This window comes from Aethalodelphis obliquidens, unplaced genomic scaffold (genome assembly GCF_003676395.1).
Source record: "Aethalodelphis obliquidens isolate GAN/ISIS:26980383/991018 unplaced genomic scaffold, ASM367639v1 scaffold26, whole genome shotgun sequence".
Taxonomy (NCBI): Eukaryota; Metazoa; Chordata; class Mammalia; order Artiodactyla; family Delphinidae; genus Aethalodelphis; species Aethalodelphis obliquidens.
Genome location: NW_020837970.1, coordinates 9,291,086 through 9,304,500, shown reverse-complemented (window position 1 = coordinate 9,304,500; position 13,415 = coordinate 9,291,086). Strand labels below are relative to the sequence as shown.

Genomic DNA, 13,415 nt, shown 5'->3' with positions numbered 1-13,415 from the left:
CACACTGTGCAGAAGGTGAAAGCTTTTGGGGGAGAATGAAAGGGTCTTCCCACTGCTTCCTACAACCATAGTAACACCTAGAATCCAGTGGGGGTGGGGAGCCTCACAACCATCACCCCTCGACTTACTGGGAAATTCAGCAAAGGAATATCCCGCTTGTGCCACTTACACCTTAAGACCTAAGGGATGTCACATGCCCTGCCTGAGCCTCAGTTTCCTTATCTGTAGAGTGGGGATATTAATTGTTCATCCCTGGTAAGGTTGATATGAGGGTTAAATGAGATACTGTCTGTGCCCCCCGCCTGCACACAGTAAGATGTCAAAAATAAGGTAGCTCTTCTCGGCTAGGAGGTAGCTGGGGAGGTATTGTGGCCTGATTTAACAGACAGAGAAACTGCAGCCAGAAAGAGTGATTCACAGCTTTTCAGAGACAGAACTGAATAAATTCCCGTTTTATGGCCTAGCCTAACAAGACTGCTGACGTTATCTTAAAGATAACATACAAAAAAGGTATAGCAGAAGCAAAGCAGAACATGGAGCCTTCCAGAGCCACTCCCCAGAGAACTCATGTTGCAAACTGTCTCCTACCTTGTCTTTTTTTTGTTGTTGTTGTTGCGTTACGCGGGCCTCTCATTGTTGTGGCCTCTCCCATTGCGGAGCACAGGCTCCGGACGCGCAGGCTCAGCGGCCATGGCTCACAGGCCCAGCCACTCCGCGGCATGTGGGATCTTCCCGGACCAGGGCACGAACCCATGTCCCCTGCATCGGCAGGCAGACTCTCAACCACTGCGCCACCAGGGAAGCCCCCTACCTTGTCTTTTGAAATCACAAGTCAGCTCAAGACGTACTACCCAGAAGGTTCACAAATCAAGTTAGTTCCCTTCTCCTTTCAGGAGAAATTCTAGGCTCCCTTCTGGGACATTTGAGGGGCTTCAGAGATGGGCCCAGTTCCACTGCCTGGCCTTCCCTCGGGCTGCTCCTTCCCTGGGTCAGCTCTTGGCGTTTCTGTGCCATGTGGGTTACCCTACATGCCTTAGCACCGGCCAGGGCCTCTGCCCAGATCAGCCCTTCATCTCCCGCTCACCCGTGAAGGTCCATTTTGAATGCTGCTGCCACGAGAAGCTTCTTCATTCACTGGGCTCTCATCGTTTCCTCCAACTCCCGTGCCCACATGGCTTCGATGCATCAGTGACTCCTTACACCTAAGGACTAGGGCCTGAAACCCCTGGGATGGGATAGGATGGGACAGTTTTGCTGTTAAATAACTTAAGGCCTTAAGTGAAACGTAGAATTGGAGACACTGAGGTCACAGATCTATATGACACCCTTATCTTAATTTTTATGGTTAACTAACCAAAATAACAAGAACTAATATTATTACTAAACCATCGGTAATATTTTTGTACATATTAAGTAATAATTCCTTAGAAATGTTTCAGAATCTACCTCTATTGCAGTTTCAGTGAGGAGCTTGTGTATGCATTTACTTTACATGCATGTTTTTTTTGTCTGATTTTATGACTTGAAACTGGTGATTCTTGCCATCCACCAGAAGAAATCCACTTCAATGCCTGCTTTAACTCTCTTCCTTCTCACGAATGGGGGAATGTGGTTTAAATGCTAGGGTTTACTTTCCTTGTCATTCTTAATCTCTCCCCAGGAGGCATTGTAAATACCTTTGCTCCTGCCCTGCCATATGGACTATACTTCTTTTTTTCTCCAGCAACCTTTTTTCCCCCTAATTATATCCATAGGAGTGACATGTGATATTCTGGGTGCTGAGAAAGTGTGTAGAAGCAAATAATGCAAATACCAAAATTTGGCAAAAGGAGAATGTGTCACTAGGATGTAATTACTTTAACTATCTTACTTGGGGGCAAGATATAGATTTCCTAATAAAAGTTCATCCAATGGATGAATGTATGAATAAATTTGTAAAGATAGAGACAGGACGAATAAAGTGCAGGGTGAACTTTGGCTTGAAGAACTAGAATAATGACTGTTTTTATTTGGTTCAGAGCAGGAAGAACTACGAAGGCATGAGCCTATTGTTTGGGGTAGATGATGTCATGTTTACAGATGACAAAGAGAAAATGCAACTGTTTTTTAACTTTGCCATTGTATCAAGGTTAATGATCAACACAGTGAAAAACATGGAGACCAGGAAATGGAAGCCCAAGATAGGGGAAGGAATGGGGAAAAAAAAAAAAAACCTAACTGTTTTGAATAAGTTCATATCCTCCTTCAGGCAAATTGCGGGTAAATGGACTAGAATGCCTGTCAGTCATCTCTGAGGAATTATGGAAAACAGGAAAGTACTAAAAGACTGAAGGTAAGAAAACAGTGCCCTAATTGTCAAAAAAGGAAAGAAGGTGGAATCTAGAAAGTCTCTAGGTAATTGTTAAATGAATGTTCTGTGAATTCTTGGTAGAAATTCACCCAGAGACAGCAGTGGCTTGCTGTGTAAATCATGCCCAGTGATCATTTCCCCTTTCAAAAGAACTACTGGCCAGTCAAATTGGGGGTGTGCAACAGGTATGGTATATCGGGATTATAAGGAGGCATTACATGGACAAGGTGAAGAAATGCTGATTGAGTTATGAGAGAGTTAATCTGGGACTTTTTTGAAAGATGGAACCTAAGGCATTATTGATTGAAGAATGAGTGACAGACTGGAAGAAGGTTTCTAAATACACTCTGTAGAGCTTTGATCTTGAACAGTCACGTTCAATGTTCATATCAATGACTCGGGTGCACACAGTATGTCTTATCAAATTTGAGGTTTATATAAAGATCAATGATAGTGAGTTTAACGGTAGAATTAGGACCCAAAATAATCTCAGCAAGGTGGAACAGCAGCCTGACGTCAACAAGGTGGAATGTCATGGATGGAAATGTAAAGTTTTGCACTGATTGATGAGTGGCTCTGTGAGAGCCAGCAGTATGTTCCGGATACCAGAAAACTGAATACAAGCCTTGGAATCTTGTTGGAAGTATTTGTATCCAATAACCATAAAATAATCGATAATATATATTTTTAAAAATAGGAGTATGGTGTTTGGATGAAAAATATTCCATCCTTCGTTTGCAGGGCAAACAACGTCTGGACACAGGGTTCAGTTTTGGGTGCTGAAAGTTAAAAGGGACTTCGATACACTGCAGGATATCCCAGAACAGACACTGGGATGTCCTGGGGCCCTGAAAACACCCTACGAGGGGATACTGAAGGTCCCGGGAATGCTTAGCTTCTAAAGGAGAAGACCTATGGGAAAATGAAGAGTCATTTTCATAAATCTAGGTAAGAAGGTCAGGACTACAGATGAGTGAGAACGTTGGTGTGGTCTTTCTGATGGTGAGAGTTGTCTGGCAGTGGAAAGAGGTAGTAAGCTCCCTGTCACTGGAGCTATCAGATCAACAAGGCTGAAGAACCCCTTACAGATGATATGGCAAAGTGATTTCCTGCACTGAATAGGAGTTGTGCTCTGTGGCCTCTAAGGGGCGCCAGGGCCAGGCTCTATAGACAGGGGGTCTTCTCCCACACAGACTGAGCGGGCCCCAGGCATGTGGGAGGAAGTCAGCAGAGGAAGCTGGGAAGACAGACTTCTTGGGCTCCAGGCCCTCTCCTCACTGTAGGTGCTGTCCCGCCATGGGCGTGCCTCTTAGTTCCCACGGATTTCTGGGGTGCTGACAATTTTGTTCACTGTGTATTTCTTGTCCCTTTAGCTGTCTTCTTTGGCTATCGGGAGTCCAGTGGAGGTGGGACCAGAGCAAAATTGAATGGGAGCAGGAGCTCACGGGGATGGCCTGGGTCATCTTATGGGTGGAATGGATGGGCTGCGCAGGTGGTGTGCTGGCCTAAAGGACCAATAATGGGGCAGCCATCGGCAGGGGGTGACTGCTGACCATGGGCTGGCAGAGCCTGATCTGTGTTGCCGTGTGAGGGTGATGGTAATGGAAAGAATGAGACGTGAGGGAATTGCAAGGTCTCCTGGACAGCCAGACAAGAAAAATGAGATAATCCCCAGGAGTGGGGACAGTGATGACTGTTCACGAGCTTTAAAGTCAGAGAGCCTCAGGGTGGAATCCTGGCACTGCCACTAGTCAACTGTGTGTCCCTAGGCAAGTCATTTGACTCCTTGAGCCTCTCTTTCCTCTCTGGTCTGAAGGGCAGAGTAATACCAACTCCCATGTTGTCCGGACAGTAGTGGATTCTCAGGTGCCCGATGGGAAGCATGTGCCTGTCACAAAGGGAGTCTTGAAAGGAGGTTCATCTACGCTCTTCTCCTTTCCCTGGCTTCTTTGTTCTCCTTTTCTTTTCTTTTTCATTTACTTTTCTTAACAACGATAGGCTGGCCAAAGCCAGACGCAGTGCCCCATTTCTAAGCAGGGTTGGGGCAAACACTCCTGTGAAAACCTGACAAAGAGGGTGGGTCCAAGGTTGACAACTCCATGGCTGGCGGGTCAAGGCCACCAGTTGTCCTTCCAGGGCCATTACTTCAATAGAATATTCCCTTGTGCAAGAGATGAAATACCATCTCCAGCAACATGGTGGTTGTACCTAACAAGCCCCCTACCCCTCAAGGAAACCACCTGGAGCTCCAGGGGTGTTAGTTCAAGTGAGATGTGTCCGTCTTTCCTATTCACATGGCAAGTCGTGCTTAGACACTAGCCATCTTCTTTGTGGCGGCAACCATTTAAGCCAAATTTCTTGCTCTTCCCAGGTCCCCTTTCTTTTCAAACTACCCCCGTATCCCTCGCCCATCAGACATCTAGGCAACTACTCCACTCTCCTCCACTCATGAACATTCTCCATTTATATTGTTAGTAGTATCTTGCAAAAATGCACCCATCTTTTGAAGAAACAAAACCTGAAATCCAAATGTACACATGGGGTATCCCTCCAAGCATGAGGGAACATACCACAACAGCACTGGTGTGTGCTGCATTAATGATGGAAAGCTTCTTTTCATCCTATAGCAGCCTTAGGTCTTCCATTTTGGGGGCAGTCATAGAGCAAGACTACTTGTACATGAAGTCATAAAATTGCCCCCCAAAATGAGCAGGACATGGCAAGCTATTAAGAAACAATTGAGAATGAGGATGATTATAATTTTTGTCACTTCCTGTTTGAATAAAAAATAAATCCCACAAAAAAAAAAAAAAAGAAACAATTGAGAAAAGTAAAGAGGGAAGCTAACTGGATTCTAGGCAGTTTGGGGGTTTCTGGGGACCAGAGTGTAGCCACACTAACCCTGGGGAGCACTGTAACATCAATAAGCCTGGCCCTGAGTGTCTGATGGTGAGCTTGGGGCCTGACTGAGGGTAGGCCCTGAAGTGCTGGTGGGTGGACGTAGGTACATTGTATATCACTGTTTGACCACCTTCTCTACAAGCCACAGGTTTGACCATTGGCATGTCAGTTGTTAAACAGTATTTTGTTGTTGGTGTTGTTTTTTGGTCTTTTTTGACACAAACTTCTCCAACAGATTTCCTTTTCCTTTTAAGTAATGGGTTTTGAAGAGAAGAAAACGTGTGTCAGAAAAGTATAGAATAGAAAATAAATACAAATGTAAGCTGTTTTGTTAATTGCTTTATAACCACAGCAAATTAGTACAGAGAATGCCCTGTACAAAGCAACACAATAGGGACTTCCATGGTGGTCCAGTGGTAAAGAATCTGCCTTCCAATGCAGCGGACACAGGTTCAGTTGTTGGTCAGGGAACTAAGGTCCCACATGCCATGGGGCAACTAAGCTCACACGCCATAACTCCTGAGCCCACGCACCTCAACTAGAGAGCCCACGTGCCGCAAACTACAGAGCCCACACGCCCTGGAGCCTGCGCGCCACAACTAGAGAGAGAAAACCCACACGCCACAACTAGAGAGAAGCCTGTGCACCACAACGAAACATCCCACATGCCTCAACGAAGATCCCGTGTGCCGCAACTAAGACCCGATGCAGCCAAATAAATTTAAAACAAAACAAAATAAAACCACAATAAAGGTTCAAGGATCGAGCTGTTCTCTTAGGCAAAGCTGAAGATTTCAGTCTCTGGTATTTGGAATTTAGGCTGCAGTCCTTGTGTTTGGATGGATCACTGGGTGTGTGGCACAGTCCATGCTTTTAACCAGATTTGAACAGAAGAATGGCCACATGGCACAGGTACAAGTAGATGAAGTGTTGCTTTCACGTGTCACATAACTACCTCCCCATGATGCAGCAGTGCCAGGTGGGGTTGTACTTCTTGTCAAACTCTTTCTTGATATCACAGTTTCTCCTCTAACCTTCCAACACAAGCTCAGTGACCCTCCTACCAACATGTCTCCTTAAATTGTTGAAAATATACCTCTTTAGAGAAGGAACTCTTGCTCCCCCAGGTATGCCCTGTCTTCTCATGAGCTCAGCTTCCCGAGAGAACTCCAGTTTCCTTCCAACACAGTCCCTGGTTTTTGTTGAGCTAGTTGGAGAGGGTTTCTGTTCTTTTTGCCTGAGGAAGGGGAGTCTGAACAAAGTGGAAGATGCCCAGTTTCTTCCTGAGCCTGGGGCAGTGAGAAGATGCCTGTGCGTAGGAGGGAAAATTGGCTTCGCTGAGGCAGCACTAGAAAGGCCTTTGAAATAGTTGAGGTGTGGACAGAGGTGGAATTTCTTTATTAATTCCAAGTTTGGTCATCGTTCCTTTGTTCCATGATTAGAAAATGTAGGTTGACCCTTTAACCACAGGGCTTCATAACCATTGTTGGAAACACTTTGCATTTTATTCTCATGTTTATCATGTCTCAGCTCAGCCGAGAGAAACCAGAGCCCATCGGTGACATTCATATTCACATGGTCAAAGAGACACATGAATAATGTTTGGCTCCAGGAGAGAACGTACAATAATGATGAGAGAGATGTGAGTAAATTATTCTGACAGTGACTTAGTCATTCTGCTGCCCCGCATGAATCACTTGTAGAGGCCAAACAAGTATTAATACAGAGATGTGTCCCAAACAGAGGGACAAATGTGACATTCTGTAATAGCTCTCTTTGTCATTTATGGTCCAAAACAGATGAGCTTTGGAACATGTTATTTTATTGCTGAAATCAATCAAGGCTGGCCTCAGGCCAGTGCTTAGAATAGCTGTTGCAACTGTCTGGCAGATGGAGAGATTGCTGCCCCAGGCCTCCTGGGCTTGCCCTTCTGTTGGCCCAAACTCAAAGCCCGCCCCCACCCCCCACCTTCCGCTCCAGTCCACAGTGGTTGCATCCCCTCCCCACATTTACTGAGGGGCCCAGCGCAGACCCAGCATGACCATACCTTGGCATGATGTAGCTTGGCTCCCTCTCTTTCTCAAAAACTAAACCAGGGCTTCTCTGGTGGCGCAGTGGTTGAGAGTCTGCCTGCCGATGCAGGGGACATGGGTTCGTGCCCCGGTCCAGGAAGATCCCACATGCCGCGGAGCGGCTGTACCCGTGAGCCATGGCCACTGAGCCTGCGCGTCTGGAGCCTGTGCTCCGCAACGGGAGAGGCCACAGCAGTGAGAGGCCCGCCTACTGCAAAAAAAAAAAAAAACCAAACCAAACAAACCATGCTTTTTCCAATACTCCACAGCACAGGCTGAGTCATAAAAGCCACTGGTCATTTCGAGAATTTTCTCTCCCCTGTGGGAAAGGATTTCACGCTTGGCTATATGCTGTTGTCTACCGCTGGCCTTACTGTGGGACACAGGGAGCCTCCCAGGACTCTGGTGTCGTGCTAAGAGCACTGACGGCCAAGGAGGCTGAAATTTCAGGTTCTCGTCGTAGTTGTGCCACTAATGGGCTGTGTGAGCCGGGCAACACCCTGCGCTTCTCTGGGCCTGGTTCCTCCAACTGTATTGGGCTCAGCTTGGGCCGGGATTGGGGTCCTGCAGAGATGCTTCTGCAAACTCTTGAGTCAAATTTCATTAAAAAATGAAAGTGCCTTTAAACAGTAATAAAAGATAATCAAACAGATTTATTGTAATTTTAACCATAGGAGTTATGAGCGCATTAATTTATAGTTCCATGTGAACTTCTTCTGTGGCCTTGGAAAAATCTTGTTGGAACATCTCCGCTGTGCATATATATATATATATATATATTTTGGCTGTGTTGGGTCTTTGTTGCTGTGCACGGACTTTCTCTAGTTGCTGCTAGCAGGGGGGCTACTCTTCCCTGTGGTGCACGGGCTTCCCATTGCGGTGGCTTCTCTTGTTGCAGAGCATGGGCTCTAGGCGCGTGGGGTTCAGTAGCTGTGGTGTGCAGGCTCAGTAGTTGTAGCTCATGCACTCTAGAGCGCAGGCTCAGTAGTTGTGGTGCATGGGCTTAGTTGCTCTGCGGCATGTGGGATCTTCCCAGACCAGGGATTGAACCCGTGTCTCCTGCATTGGCAGGTGGATCCTTAACCACTGCTCCACCAGGGAAGTCCCCTCGGCTGTGCATATATTTAAATCTCTTGTCGATGTGTACTGACCTGGAATTGTGTATTGACCAGCCACTCCTCACTGGTCTTGTGTGAAAGTCAAGGCTATGTATGTGTCTTAGCACAGCCCCGTGGACCGTGCTGGATTCAAGGCTGGGCCGAGCTCAGATGCATCATTACAGAGTAATTCTCACTAGTGGGATAACTAGTGAATTGCAAACATGTGGCAATGGGAAAATATTATGTTATAGATAATTTAAGCAATGATTGTGCTTTCTGGGTGCTTTTTGCTATATAGGTATTTATGTCTTCAAGCTTTAGGGGCAGTTTTCTCAAAGGGTCTCCCAAGATTGCCAGAAGAGCTGTTAAGAGCCTGGGACCATTAACAGTGTGCAGCAGGGTTTCCTTGATACTGAGCAACCCAAACAACAAGTTACTGAAGATGATAGAAAATGTAACTGTCATCTAATGTCCTAATTTCAACACAGTCTCCTGTTCATACATTTTTGGGTTATAATGAGCAAAGGTTATACATTTTCACTGAAATTTTTTATATTAATGAAATAGGATACATTTCTGTTTCACAAATATCAGTATCTAGGGTAAGATTTAGTTTGAAAGAAGAGAGATGTTTCCTACTGGAAATGTTTGCAGTCCCCTGGGGTGATGACCCTTCCTATTTCTACTGCCATTCCAGCTGCGGCCACCCTTGTATGAGGGGGACACCTATCTGGTGTGATCTGAGGCCACCAGAAAGGTCCTTGCTATTGATGTGGTTTTCTTTACCAAGAGGTAAAGCCTTTCTTTTCTCTCATGAGGCTGAATAGTTATCATTGCCATGCTTCTGGAAGGAATGTCCAGAGAAGTAGAAATTCACATGAGGTTGAAAAGATCAACATTAGGACCTTCCCGGAGAGTAGGTTTTGGCTGCTGTGGAATCTCCCAGCTATATAAATGGGTAAAAAGGGGAGAATTTCAAGGACAGTGGAAACTGGAGTTTTCTGATTTCCCCAGTGGTTTTGACAAGAGAATCTTTGTTCTAACTCTAGAGAAAATAATTTTCTGATGATTTGGGTGGGGGGCTCAGTATTATTCATAAAGTACCAACTATGAACTCACTGTGGTAGGAGACATTCCTACCTGTGTGATCTCTTTAATCCTCACAACAACAACTTTGCAAGGTAGTTACTATTACTTCCAAATTACAGGTGAGGAAATTGAGATGTTGAGAGAGCAAATAATTTGCTCCAAGGGGTCTGCCTGGTAAAAAGCAAAACGGGACTGAAAAGCCTGGTGTTTCCTTCACATTCCACGTCAGGGCAGAGGCTAGAGCCTGTAGCCTTTCTTCCCTTTGCTGTAACTAGGAGGGGAATGTGCTTCCATGACATTGGAGATTTGTGAACACGGCCAAGGTGGTAGCCACCAGATGAAGCTGGAGGGCAGCTGGGGACGCACTGTAGGAATGAACATGTTGGTACTGGGGTTTCGCCTTTGCAGGGAATCACACGGCAATCTGAGTTGAGTCATTTCTCCTGGTTTCAGCTGGAAGAAGTATAGATTAAGCTCCCGGCAAAGGAGAACTGAGGGAGAAAGCAGGATGAGCGTGAGTGGCTGAACTTATCCTCGTGGGACTTTATATTTGTTACTGATTGATAAGTCATAACAAGTCTTTCTTGCATCTAGCTGATTCTAGTTACTGATTTAACCAGGGCATGGTAATGTGGCTGCTATTCTGTGCACGAAGTTTTTAAAGATGTCACTTTCATCCACTGGCCCGGAGCTCCTAGTGGGCAAAGGCTGTCCTATTCACCACCCTCCCCACCCAAGCCCCTGGCACACCAGCTGTCAAGCTCAGTGACCCCCTGCAGAGATGGGGCCCAGAAAAATGTACTGGAAAACAAAATCTCCACTGCTAATTTTGTTGGCATGTAATCAGGGTTGAGACTCACTCACCTAGTACCTAATAGGTGGTCAATTTATTTTTCTTGAGCAATTTAGTAAATGAAGATTGAAGGTCGTGGTGACCATGGAAATGCGCCACAGATCTCCTGCCAGCAGGGGGATATTTAACTGATGGCCCCAGCTGCAGCCTCTTTGAATCCACCATGGTGTTTGCACAAGGCCAAGCTTCCTGTGGGCTGCTTCCAGCCAAGGACAGAACATGGCGGGGATATTCATGGAGTCCCGTGGCTGTGAGACGCATGGCTCCTCTAATGGGCAACTTTGGCTTGAGGACACCCTACCTGTCTGTTGCAGAGTGAATTGTGTCCCCCCAAATTCATGTGTTGAAGTCCTAACCCCAGTACCTCAGAATGTGACTTGTTAAGAGGTAATTAAATTAAAATGAGATCATGATGGTGGGCCCTAACCCAATATGACTGGTGTTCTTATCAGAAGAGGAGATTAGGGTACAGGACTATACAGACGGAAGATGAAGTGCAGACACAGGGAGAGGACAGCCATCTACAAGCCAAGAAGAAAGCCCTCGGAATAAAACCAATCCTGCCAACACCTCGATCTCAGACTTGTAGCCTCCAGAACTGTGGGAAAATTTCCATTCTTTAAGCCACCCAGTCCACGGTGTTTTGTTCTGGCAGCCCTAAGAAAATGATTTCAGTCTATCTGAAACATTCTTAGAATGGTGCTGTAGGTTTGAGACCCTTCCTCCCCAGCCTTTCTGTGTCCCCCTCTCCCTTCCCAGCTGACAGACCTGCATTGGGTCCTGGAGGTTCTCTCCACCTCCCCCAGTTCCCCCTGCTCCTTTTCCCTCACAGGTGTTTCCCTCCCCTCTTGGCATCTGCTTCTCAGAGGACCCAAACTATCACAAGTGTGTAGAGAAAAAATTATTTGGGAATGTAATACATTCCTGAGATTATTTTATTTTATACTTTTTATTATTTATTTATTTGGTTGCACCGGGTCTTAGTTGCAGCTCACCAGCTCCTTAGTTGCAGCACATGGGTTCCTTAGTTGTGGCATGTGAATTCTTAGTTGCGGCATATGCATGTGGAATCTAGTTCCCTGACCAGGGATCGAACCTGGGCCCCCTGCATTGGGAACGTGGAGTATTATCCACTGCGCCACCAGAGAAGTCCCCCTGAGATTATTTTAAACTAAGTTCTAATAGTAGGTGACAGTGCAAATTTATTTTGCACATCAGTCCTACTTGCCAGTATATACAGGTTTTATGCCCTGACCATGTTTCCTGCCCTAGTCCTCTGGCGCCACAGCTGTTATGGGGCTGCCTACCACTGCTTGGGAAGGGAGGGAAGGGAAATGACCCCCCATCTGGTAGGACTGTAGCATGCCAGAGCTGGAAAGGACCTCAGAGATGATCACTCAAGTCCTGTCCCTCACCTCACACCTGGAGAGACCGAGCACCCAAATGTTAAGTGTCCAGTTGACTCACCAGGGTCACAGAGCTGACAAATGGCTCTTATTGACGTTTCCAGGAATGTTTCTTAGAAGTAAATAGAGATTGTTATTTAAAGTGACATGTTTGGCTTCCCTGTGGTTACTAGTCACTTCTACTGGTTACCTGTGGTCCTGTTAATGAAATACTGGCTTTCTAGTCACACATGCGATTAGAAGGAAAGATGCCTTTCTCCCTTTCATCAACACTAGCTGTTTCTAGGCACAGGCTTCTGACAGCATTGAAGACTGTGTTGATTTTTTATGAGTTGTCACAGAGGATAAAGCCTGGCTCAGTAACTGAAGCCATAACATGCCCACACAGAATAGGAAGGCCTGCCTTGGTCTGGCAGCAAAGTGGATAGGGTCTGCCTCTTCCTCCATTTGTCCCCAGCAGATTTCATGTCGTATTGCCAGCAAGCTGGCTGAGCCTGCCCTCGTCAGCTTGGGGTGGAGGAGCCTGAGTGAGGGGCTAGAGATATTAGGCAGAGGCTTAGCTTGAATCCAAGGCCCCCCAGCATTCTTTCTTCAAAATCTAGTGAATGGCTTGTGCTGTTAATATGGAGTTTGATCTTAATTGTTAGGGAAATAGGGCATCCTCTGCTTTCCCACACCTCTCTGAATCAGGAGGCCAATTTAGAGTTGTCATAGGAAAAGAGCATCTCACAATTCCTGGGTTCCAAGAAGCCTCAGGGACCAGACAGCTTCTTCTTGAACATCAACGATTTTGCAGGCAGTCGTGAGGCAGAGCCTAACTCCCAAAGGAGGTAGCCCAGCCACTGTAATAAAAACAGGCAGCCAGGTGCTCACTTTGGCAGCACATATACTCAGATTGAAACAATACAGAGAAGGTTAGCCTGGCCCCTGTGCAAGGATGACACACAAATTTGTGAAGACTTCCATATTTTTTTAGAAAAAGGCAACCAGCTTTCAGGCTGCAGTTTGCTAGTTCAGTTTTTAAAAACAGTGCATTAGGGCTTCCCTGGTGGTGCAGTGGTTGAGAGTCCGCCTGCCAATGTAAGGGACACGGGTTCGTGCCCCAGTCCAGGAAGATCCCTCATGCTGCGGAGCGGCTGGGCCCGTGAGCCATGGCCGCTGAGCCTGCGCGTCCGGAGCCTGTGCTCCGCAACGGGAGAGGCCACAACAGTGAGAGGCCCACCTACTGCAAAAAAAAAAAAAATAGTGCATTAAAATATTATTTAACTTGCTGAATTTTTGATGCCCTCTTAAATTTCACTCCCACGGAAAGTCCCAGCTCTGGGATACTTATTGCTTTCTGTCCAGCATTTAGTCCCTTCCTCCCTGGTACCAGGACACATAGTTCCTTTGGAAAATTACCCCTCTGTCTCTATTCTTATTTGTGTGGTTTGGGTGGGATTGACTTCACCCCCAACCCAGGAATGGGCTGTGATTGGCTTAAACCAGTCAACGTATCCCTTCCCCATATGATGGTTGGTTCAAGGGGAGGGAGGGCAGTTACACTTGTCCAAGAAGAGTGACCTTGGGAATTAAGCTGGGAATGCAGGGCCACAGACACTTTCTCCTCCTTGGGTTTGTGGTGTGCGGATGTCTGGCCAGAAA

General features: G+C 46.4%; 1 non-coding gene across 1 annotated transcript; it reads left to right on the top strand.

Annotated features, from left to right (window-relative positions):
• The first annotated feature begins 12,636 nt into the window (after nt 1–12,636).
• On the top strand, nt 12,637–12,743 carry LOC113629369 (U6 spliceosomal RNA). Its single transcript, XR_003436504.1, has one exon. It is a non-coding gene; the product is annotated as a U6 spliceosomal RNA (small nuclear RNA).
• The last annotated feature ends 672 nt before the right edge of the window (nt 12,744–13,415 follow it).